The sequence below is a fragment of the Grammomys surdaster genome, unplaced genomic scaffold (assembly GCF_004785775.1).
Source record: "Grammomys surdaster isolate TR1022 unplaced genomic scaffold, NIH_TR_1.0 170, whole genome shotgun sequence".
Classification (NCBI taxonomy): domain Eukaryota; kingdom Metazoa; phylum Chordata; class Mammalia; order Rodentia; family Muridae; genus Grammomys; species Grammomys surdaster.
In genome coordinates this window covers 15,430,958-15,442,612 of record NW_021604618.1, presented here as the reverse complement: position 1 = coordinate 15,442,612, position 11,655 = coordinate 15,430,958, and the positions used below count along the sequence as shown (strand labels likewise).

The following is an 11,655-nucleotide window of genomic DNA, read 5'->3' as shown; positions in this document are numbered from 1 at the left end:
CCTCTCCATTACCTGACCATTATGAGCCCAAGGATGTGCATCTTGTTTTCAGTGGCTGCCTGGGTGGTTGGCCTTATGCATTCTCTGATTCAATTGGCTTTTGTAGTAAACTTACCATTCTGTGGACCAAATGTGTTGGACAGCTTCTACTGTGACCTTCCTCGGTTTATCAAACTAGCCTGTGTAGACACTTACCAGCTGGAATTCATGGTCACAGCTAACAGTGGGTTCATCTCTGTGGGCTCCTTCTTCATATTGATCATTTCATATATTGTCATCGTAATCACTGTGCAAAAACATTCTTCAAGTGGTTCCTCTAAAGCCATGTCCACTCTTTCAGCTCACATCTCTGTGGTGTTCTTATTCTTTGGCCCTTTAATATTTTTCTATACCTGGCCATCTCCCTCCACACACCTGGATAAGTTTCTGGCCATATTTGATGCAGTTATCACTCCATTTTTGAATCCTGTAATCTACACATTTAGAAATCAAGAAATGAAGGTAGCAATGAAGAGAGTATGCAGACAGCTAGTTAGCTATAGGAAACTTCCTAAATAGATGTACTAGGGACTGTCTTCAGTGAATATAGAAGCTTATTGTTCATCAACCTCAGAGATATCTTTCATATATATTTGCATATATATTTCATATATAAATTACAGAGATATTTTTTCATCTATTTAGGCATGAATAATCTCTCCTGAAATCAGAGAACTACATGTATTTATAAAGCAAAGATTATAATAATCTCTAACCTACATTCCCAAGGAATGATATTTATTAGAAGTTACTGATGCATTAAGTTGTCTAGAAAAGGAAACTTTCTCTTTCCTTTTCCATTTTATATAATTTGAGAATTTCATACATGAATATTGTGTTCAAATAATTTCCACTCTCTGTCTCCCAACTCCAAGTCATCCCTGGCTTCTTTAATTCTTTTTGTTATTCATGATTTCCATAATTATTACTGTTATATTAGTACACATGAGCCCACATATGTGTAATCATACATACATATATGTGATATACTTATATACATATGTACATATATAGATATATCAGTATAAATCATGCTGAATACTTTTAATGTTGCTAATATATATTTTTGTTTAGGAATAATAAGATAAACTTAGGATTGCATAACATATCAAACTATAAATTGTCTTACATGCAGGAATTTCTGGATGGATTTTGGTTTGCTTATAAAGGCTAACTGAACTGAACCATATGTCTTTCTCTTGTAATTTGTACAAAATACATGTTTGGAGTTTTTTAGTTGTTGACAGGAGACAAAAGCAAGAGAATATACATAGGAGTATAATGTATGCAAATTTTTGTAGAAGATTTGAAAGAAATTTTGGAATACTAACAAGAAACTAAGAAAACATAATCTTTCTGCTTGATTAGCCTGATTCTATTCAAATACGTTCAAATTTTATTTCTTTTTTTGTATATTTTTATTGATTATGTTATTTACTCACTTCACATTCTGATTGCAGCTTCCCCTCCTCTCACCACACCCACTGTTCCTTCTGCCCCCCCTCCATTTATCCTTAGAATATCCTTAGCAGAATATTATTAATAGTGTCAGGGTTGGGCTTTCTTGTATAGCATGGATCTCAAGTTGGGCCAGTCATTCATTAGCCCTTCCCTCAAATTCTGCTCCAACTTTTAATCCTGCACATCTTGTAGGTAGGACAAATTGTAAGTCTGAGTTTTTGTGGCTATGCTGGTGTCCTAATCTCTCCATTGGAAGTCTTGTGCCTCATTACTGGAGGTGGCTGACTCAGGCTCCAAATCCCCTTCCCTCCCCATTGCTAGGACTCTTAGCTAGGGTGATTCTCATAAATTCCCGGGAATTCCATGATCCTAGGTTTCTAGCTCACCCCTGAAATGCTATCCCAATCCCCAATCTAGTTGTCTATCCCAGTACTCTCTTCTTCCATCCTCCTCCTACCAGTTCCCTCCTGTTCCCATTCCCATCCCTTTCCAAACTCAGTAGCACTCTGTCATTCACTGATATCTACTCTATTTCCCATTCTCAGTGGGATTCATGTGCCTCAAATTTGGCCTCTCATTTTATTTATTTCTTCTCCTTTTCTTGTCATGTTTATGATTTTATAAGTATTTTTTTTGATTGATAGAAACAGATGCAGAAACCCACAACCAAACATTAGGCATAGCTTGGGGAATTCTGTGGAAGAGGTGTGTCAAAGGATTTAAGGAGGTCAAGCATCAAGGACACGACATGAAAACCTATGGAGTCAACTAATCTAGATCCATAGGGGCTCACAGAGAATGAATACCCAACCTGAGAGCATGCCTGGGACTGACTTACAACTTCTGCACATATGTAATAGTTTTGCATCTTGGTCTTCTTTTGGGACCTCTAACAGCAGGAGCATGGCCTGTCTCTGACTCTGCTGTCTGCCTATGAATCAGTTTCCTATAACTGGGTTGCCTTGTTTAATCTCAGTTGGAGAAGATGGACCTAGTTCTACGACAACTTTAAATTGCAAGGTGCCCCTCCATGGTAGTAGCTACAGCAGCAGCTGTGCCACTCTTATGTTGCAGCCTTCTATGGCTTACTCTGGTCTGTAGCTACAGATTTTACTTATGGTTAGGCAAGCTTCTATTTTTCTCTTAGACCTGCTGCCCTTAATATGATAAGAATGCTCTATTCCAGTCAGCCCTGATTCTTTTATCACCTCTTATTGGTTTTCCTAAAGCTGCCTAAACTGAATATTTTTCCTTTTATAAATTCTTTTCCATAAACTGAATTTGATGTATCTTGTTTTCTAGACTTTGATTCATTACTTGTGACATCTGTGAAAGTAGAGTCACATTCATTTTCAAAGGCATATATATATATATATATATATATATATATATATATATATATAAATGCAAAACACAAGAAAGATCTGAAAGAATACACATTACATGAGGATTATCCCAAGAGGAGTGGGTGGGGACCCAATAGAGGCTTAAAACACCAACAGTCTTTGATTTGATTTAAGGCAATTTTGCTTTTAAAATGAGAATGGACCCATGCATACTCAATGTAATTAGAAATATTAAAAACAACAGTAAAAATAATTTATTTTAAAACTAGAAGTAGAGTAGCCAACTCTCATAATTGCATCCTATATTTAAACATTATACTTACAATATCTAATAAAACTTATATATTATGAACTTAGTCTTTCACAGTTTCTGATGTTTGACATAATTGCTTAAACATACTTCATACACTGAACACCCCTCTTTAAACCACATAAGACTTCTAAAATTGAGATATTTATCTACTTATTTTTCTTTATTCTTAAAAAAATTTACACATGTATTAAATGGTATATTATCATATATACTTCCATCACCCCTTTATCTCCTTTCATGAACTTCATCATGTCCCCAAATTGTTTCTTTTGTTTTAAATAACCCACTAAGTCCAGTAAATACTGCCTATTTGTAAATGGATATAAAACTATCTACTAATCTATTTACTTCTTGATAACAAAAGAGTCAAGTGACTTCTAAGGAAATAGTCCACAAAAGTGAAAAAAATTAAATTGGTTGGTACTCATCAGTAAAGCACATTGATATTGTTCAAGAACAATTGAATAAAACTAGAATAAATCTGTCAAACATCAACCAAACATGCTGGAGAGATGGCTCAGTAATTCACACTGAGTACTGCTCTTACAGAGAACCTGATCTAAGTTCACAGCACCCAAATCAGGATGGCTTAAAACTGTCTTTAACTCCAGCTTCAAGGGATCAGATGCCCTATTCTGGATTCACAGATGAGAATCTTCATTCACATGTTCCTGTACATGGCTGTGCTCACACATACAATGAAAAATAATACCAGTTTTTTTTAAAAAAATCCAATCAGTTCCATACACTCTATATTTTCATGTTTTTAACATGAAACTTTACTTTTATTTTATATTTACTTTTATTTTAATGTGTAAGGATGTTTTACCAATACATGTGTTTGTGAACAATGTGCAGCCAGGGCAAACAAGGGCTGGAGAGCCTGTCAGATTCCCCGGAATTTTGAGTAACAGATCATTATGATTTACCATATGGGTGCTGGGAACCAGACTCATGTCCTCTGGAAGAGCCTCCAGTGCTTTTAACCACGGAATCTCTACCCCTATCATATTTTCTTCTACGTACTATTCAGAAAAAGGACTGAGGCTGGTCATTGGGCAGTTTACTCCCACTGTATTGACTCAAAAGAAGAGACTAGGTTTGGGAGTCTGCATTTAGAATGAGTTACACTTAACTTATTACAAATTTCTCCATCAACCAGGGATACATCTCAATTGTTAGTGTCCAATTCTGAGCAGTTATAATTCTACTTTTAATTTTGCCAAGTGTCATCTTTAGAAGAAATGTTAAGATACTCTGGACAAGAGAAATCTGAGCTTGAGTTCACATTGGGATGACCAACAGAGAAAGATAAGGCAGCAGCTACACTCAGAGGAGTAAAGCTGGTAGGCAGAATTCAGAAAAAGTCATTTTATAAACCAGGAAACTTGTCAGATACTTCTTTTGATTAGAAATCATTGACATCTATTAGCCCAGGTCTTTTCCTGGAGATGCTCCCCACCTTCCCACCCCTATCGGTTGCAGATTTCTATTCATTCTCATGGCTATCTAGCCATTTCTCCTGTCCCTCCCTACACTTGATACTGGATCCCCCCATTCTCCTTCCTATCTCTTCTCCCTCCCAGTTCCATCCCTCCATCTGCCTCTTATGACTATTTTATTCCCCATTCTAAGTAAGATTCAAGCATCCTCACTTGTGCCTTCATTCTTATTTAGCTTCTTTGGGTCTGTGGAGTGTAGCATGGATATCCTGTCCTTCATGGATAGTATCCACATATAAGTAAGCACATACCATTTATGTTCTTTTGGGACTGGATTACCTCACTCAGGATGATATTCTCAAGTTCCATCCTTGCATTTGCCTGCAAAATTCAGGGTGACTTTGTTTTTAATAGCTGAATCTTATTCCATTGTCTTGATGTACCACATTTTCTTTATCCATTCTTCATTTGAGGGACATTTAGGTTGTTTCCAGTTTCTGGTTATTATGAATAAAGCTGCTATGGACATAGGCTTTAAAAATGCCATCAGAGGCATCACATAATAATCTTTCATTTTACTAAGTGATACAGGGAAAGAAAATGTAAGCTAAAGATTTTCTACCCAGTAAAGCTAATTTCAAGTTATAAAGGGCAATTTCAAACTGTTATAATTAGTACTTGTATTAGAAAATGGAATAAAACTAGCGAGTAACTACTTTAAAAAGAAATTATTGACATCTGTTGCAAAGTGAACAAAAATCCCTCCCCTCTCTTTCTCTCTCTTTCTGTTGTAATATATGGGAGTATGCAGTGGATGTGCATGTGTTTATCTTTAGGTGGAGGTCAGAGGTTGATACAATATGTCTTTCTCAATTGCTCTACACTTTCTTATTTTGAGAATTGTGTCTTGCTTTTTACATAAGTACTGGGAATTTAAACTTAAGTCTTCATGCTTACAAAACAACCACTTTATCAATGAATTAATTTTCTTATTTCTGTTTGATCTTCCTTGTGGAAATGCTCAGTTCCTAGGGATTCATTTGTTCTCATCTTTTTTTTTATAAAAGATTTATTTATGTATTTATTTATTTGTTTATTTATTTAATGTTTGTGAGTACACTGTTGCTGTCTTCAGACACACCAGAAGGGGCATCAGATCCCATTACAGATGGTTGTGAACTACCATGTGGTTGCTTGTAATTGAAGTCAGGACCTCTGGAAGAACAGTCTGTGCTCTTTACCCCCTGAGCCATCTCTCCAGCCCATGTCTTATCTTTTATAACAATGGATATTATATTTCATGCAAAATGGGAGGGTAGGAGGTAGGAGGGGGTGGGAAGAAGGATAATTAACAACTATAGAGTTCAAGAAAGCCATATTGTAACCTAATATTTTAAACTTGGAAGAATACAATTGGTTGTCCAGTGGCCAAATGGTTATCCCTAAATCATACATACAAGTAACATTATATGAACTCAACATGTTACATTTAGAAATATATATGCATATAACAACAACAAAGATAGTTTAGTTTGACTTATCTACATGGGGAGGGGCAGTGCATTTTTGGAATCCATAGATCATTAAACAAAAAATTTAGTTCCATATTCAAAATTCCTGGCTTCAAGAAGTTGGCTAAAGTGGTTTTAGAAACACGAGAACAACACAGGCTATTGCTAACTTCTCTTTGTTGACCTGCAGAACTTGATGGTAGACCCTATTGATAAAGACACCATGTACTTTTGTCACAGGACATGGAGCAATCAAGTTAATACTTGTCAAAACCCATCTATGAAATGCTGAAGGCATGTGAATGACTTTTCTGGAGATGGCCTGCCTTTTCTCATGTTCTGAGATGGGTGAGCTCTGAGGCAAGGTCTCAAGAGACTTTATGCCAAGATTGCTTCTTTTTGCTGATATACTTTTTCCTGTTACTATTATATAGTCTAATGATTCCTGGGCATTAACCCATTATTGGCAAATTTTCTGCAGATCAACATAAAGCTATACAATTGTAATAATGCTGGTAGACAAATTGATCATTTCATAATTCCTGATAATGGTTTTATAGATTTCCTAAGTTTACATAATTAATTCACAGCACTCTAATAGTTGCAAACAGAGCTCTGTAATCATCATGTGTCATGGGCTAATTGCCCGAGGGTAAGAAAGCAGACTTGGGAACAAATTTAAGATCAAGGAAAACATTCCTTCTAGGCTAGGAACAAGGCCGCTATCTGGTAATGAAAGATCATACATTGGGAATGGACAATTTATCGTAGGTGCAAGGATAGAAAATAAAGTATTGACTGGTGTATCTATACAAAAATTCAAAACTAGACACAAGGCATATTATTTGCCTTTTGACAAAATCATGCTAGTTTATGGAAATCAATCTTGCAGTTTTTCACAAAATTGGAAATGGTTCTTCTTGAAGATCCAGTGATATCTCTCCTGAGCATATACTCAAAAGATGTTCCACCATATCACAAGGACACATGCTCCTCTAAGTTCATAGCAGCCTTATTTTGTTGGGAGCCGCGGCAGGTGCTGGCAAAGTCCGCCATCGCTAGGTGGCGCTGTCAGCCATAATTCTTCCTAGTAAACAAATAAAGTGCGCATGTGCCATGTAAAGCCCGCCAAAGCTAAGCCCATCCCACGGCGTTTGGCGCGCTACGAGTTTGCGGCCAATCAGAGATGATTACGCCGCTCTAGGATATATAAGGGCTTTTCCCAGGACTGGGGGTCGTCTTCTACCACCATTTTGGTTTAGGGAAATAAACGTGTTTCTACGGAAGGATTCTGGTGTGTGTGTGTGTGTGCGTGTGTGTATGTTTTTTGCCGGCGAGACCACTACACGCGCGCCCCGCACATTATTTGTAATAGCCAGAAACTGGAAGCAACTCAGATATTCCTCACTTGAAGAATGGATAAAGAAAATATGCATCATTTACACAGTGGAATACTACTCAACTATTAAAAACAATAACATCATAAATTTTGCAGGCAAATGGATGAAACTAGAAAATATCCTGATGTAACCCATAGGTAAACCAAAATGACATGCATGATACCATGGCATTCACTGATAAGTTGATAGTAGCCAAAAAGTACAGAATACCCATGATACAACCCACAGACCCTAAGAAGTTAAACAAGAAGGAAGGACCAAGTGAGAATTCTTCAATCTCACTTAGAAGGGGGAGCAAAATAATCATTGGAGGTATAGGAAAGGAAGGACCTGGGTGGAAGAGGAGAGGTTGGGGAGAGGAAAAGGGAGGCAGGATCAAGTATGGGGGGAGACAGGAAAGAAGTTCAGAGGGCCAAAAGAATGAATGGATGTATGCAGCTGCCAGGAGTGGGAGATAGAGGAGAACCTCTAGAAAGTCCAAGAGACCTGGGATGAGGGATGGTCCCAGAACTCAATGCGGTGACCTTAGCCAAAATGCTCAGCAGTGGGTAGATGGAATCTGAAGAGACAACCTTCAGTAGTTAGTCAGGGTTCCCAGTGGAAGTATACAGACACCAACTCACCTTTGAAAAATTTGACCCAGAATTGTTCCTGTCTAAAAGAAATTCAGGGACAAAAATGGAACAGAGACTGAAGGAAAGGCTGACCAGTGACTGGCCCAACTTGGGCTCTATCTCATGGGTAGGCACCAAACCCTGACACTATTACTGATGCTATGTTGTGCTTGTAGACAGAAGCCTAGCATGGCTGCCCTCTGAGAAACTCTACTAGCAGCTAACTGAGACAGTTGCAAATACTCATAGACAAACATTGGACTAATGTCAGGACCCCTATGGAAGAGTTGGGAAGGATTGAAGGAACTGAAGGAGTTAGCAACCCTATAGGAAGACCAACAGTGTCAACTAACCTGGACCACTGGCTCCCAGAGACTAAGTCACCAACCAAAGAACATACACAGGCTGGTCCAAGACATCCTCCCCTTACCCTCCCCCATCCCAGGCACATATGTAGCAGAGGACTGCCTTGTCAGGACTAAGTGGGAGATGGTGAGCCTAATTCTATAGAGACTTGATGCCTCAGGGAAAGGGGTTGGGGAGGCATCTTCTCAGAGGCAAAGGAGAGGGGGTATAGGGTGAAGAACTGGGAGGGGGCAACATTTAGGATGTAATAAATAAAATAATTAATTAAAAAAGTAAAAAAAAAACAATGCTTTGTGGATAGAATAAGCTTTGCTGATATAAATCTTTGTACAATAGAACATATTTTTTCTAGCATGATTTATTTTTTTGAGATGTTTAAAAAAGTAGGGTATATAAATAAAGAATTGTCAACCAAGGAGTCCCAAATGGCTGAGAAGCACCTAAAAAATATTCAGTATCCTTAGTCATCAGGGAAGTGCAAATGAAATTGACTTTGAGATTCTACTTTACATTCACGAGAATGGCTAAGATCAGAAACTCAAGGGACAGCACATGCTGGTGAAGTTGTGGAGCTTCCACACTTCTGGTGGGAGCGCAAGCTTATACAAACACATTGAAAATTATTTTGGCAGTTTCTCAGAAAATTGGGAGTAATTAAACATCAAGACCCAGCATATTCCTGGGCATATATGCAGAAGATGGTCCACCAACCCAGAAGAATACTTTCTCTACTATGTTCACAGCAGCCTTATTCATAATACCCTGGAACTGGAAGCAACCCAGATATCCCTCACCTGAAGAGTGGATAAAGAAAATGTGGTTCATTTACACAATGGAATACTACTGAGCTATTTAAAACAAGGACATCATGAATTTTACAGGCAAACGGATGGAACTAGAAAATATCATTCTGAGTGAGATAACTCAGACCCAAAAGCACATGCATGGTATTCACTCACTTATAAGTGGATATTAGCCATAAAGAACAGGATAACCACACTATAATCAACAGACCCTACGAAGTCAAATAACAAGAAAGACCCAAGAGATGATGGTTGAATCTTTCTCAGAAGGAGAAACAAAATATATATAGGAAGTTGAAGGAAGGAAGGAACTGGGGGGGGATAGGGAGGGGAGAGGGGCAGGAGGTGTGATCAGATATAAGGAGAGCAGGAGAGAGAGAAGAAAAAGATGTGGTCAGGATGGGTGGAGCAGCCTAGTACATGCCAGAAACCTGGAATGGGACAAAGTGCCAGGGTATCTATGAGGGCTACTCTAGCTGAGATTCTTAGCAGTAGATGGTATGGATCCAGAAGTGGCCACGCTCTCTAGCTAGACAGGACTCCCAGTGGAGGGATAAGGACAGTAATTCACACACAAAACTAAATGAACTAAAATGTATTCTGCTTACAAAAAGTACAGGGACAGAGACAGAGTAGAGATGGACGGTATAGCCAACCAATGACTGCCCTGAGTTGAGACCCACCCCATGGGCAAGAACCAATCCCTTACACTAACTTTTTTTAATGACACAATAAAAAAGTAAAAACTTTATTACAAAATAAGTTACATTTGCCTCCAGCTTACAGTATAAAACAATTTTATTTGCAGGAATGCAAAATGATTGTTTGCCACGAGCATTTTGAACATATGACATGTCTAATTTTCTTGTTAAATTTGCATTTACTGGAGAACTGGTGTGTATAAAACCTTAATTAGGTATAAGCTCTGATCTTCCTCGTGGTTCCTATTGGATATGTAACATAACTGCAGTATCCCTTTGGGGAAGGGGAGAAGGTATTTCTTTACACCAAGTCCTACTTAAATTATAATTCTACTTTTGATTATAAGCTATCAACTTAGGACTTGGCAAAAAAAATTTTTTTTTGTGGGTGATTCAGTAGAGGATGCTTCACCACTGAGCACTCACTGTCATCTAGGTGTTTTAGAAATTAAAAACATAGCATAAATGATTTTACTCTATTGTACAAGTTATGACCTGCAAAAGAAATGGAAAGCTGATTCACATTTTTATAGTGATCAGCAGTAACAAATGCACTAATGAAACATACCTTTTACTTAAAAAGCTAAACTACAGTCACATACTAATTTCTATGATTTATGAAAAAACTTCAAAATATCCAAATGTCAGGCTTTGCTGTACAATTGTCAGTTTTAGTCTGACTTTTTATAAGGGATGTTGAAGTATTTAGTATAAGTTCAGATGCACTTTTTTTTGAATATCTGATGTCTTACAAAAGTAACATCTTGCTAAACTATTTTACATCCAAATAACTACAATATCTGAAGAAACAAGGCTGCTTTTTCAGCCATAAAATACGACAAAAGGAAGGCCTGTTATGATGTCATGAGGAAGTCTTACAAGCCTCTGAAACTAAAGGCAATTAATAATGTTATATTTGATATATTAAAACCTTACCCTCATATCATATTTAACAAGCCTTGCCTTTAACTACAAAGATTTTCTATGCACAGTACAGACAGGGTACAGTTGAATCCTCTGCTACTGAGATAGTTAACCAACCCTTTAAAAAGGGTTCTGAAAAGAACCACTATCTGGAATGCCTGACTAACCAGCTCTGAGGATTACACCTGAAACTGCATCTGAACACAATTTAAAAGTGATTACTATAAAAAAAGATATAGACAATTATGATTAACCTTGGTGAGCAGAAATAAAATTTAAGGGTACCAACAGTGGCATCTGTAATCACTGCAATAAAATTTAAATGCACACATTCAAGAGAATATTTCAGAATACCACTGCTGACATCCTTAATAGAGCAGAGTTTTTAAAGAGAAGAACTTTATTGTTTATTAACATATCATGCTAGAAGTTATGAAGGATTTTTGTTGAAACGTATTTGGAAAATAGAGTAGCTTTAGCTTAACAACTTTCACTGAAGAGAAAACTGTTAAAGAAATTCATATCAAAGTCCAAGTATTAGTTCAATGTCCCATATTTGATTCCATGATCTTCATAGAAAGGTCTTCTGCAATAGAATATGCTCCTATATAGCCGAGATATTTAAGATTGCTTGATTTTCCATACCATTACTCCATTGAAAGCTTCTGGTGTGATCCCAGATAGCAAGTCCATCTTCATTGTAAACAGGTCAGGACCAGCCTCTACCCCTTTTCC

At 37.4% G+C, this 11,655-nt stretch overlaps 1 pseudogene; it reads left to right on the top strand.

Annotated features, from left to right (window-relative positions):
- The first annotated feature begins 3 nt into the window (after nt 1–3).
- Nucleotides 4–567, top strand: LOC114620736 (annotated as a pseudogene).
- Nucleotides 568–11,655: the final 11,088 nt, after the last annotated feature.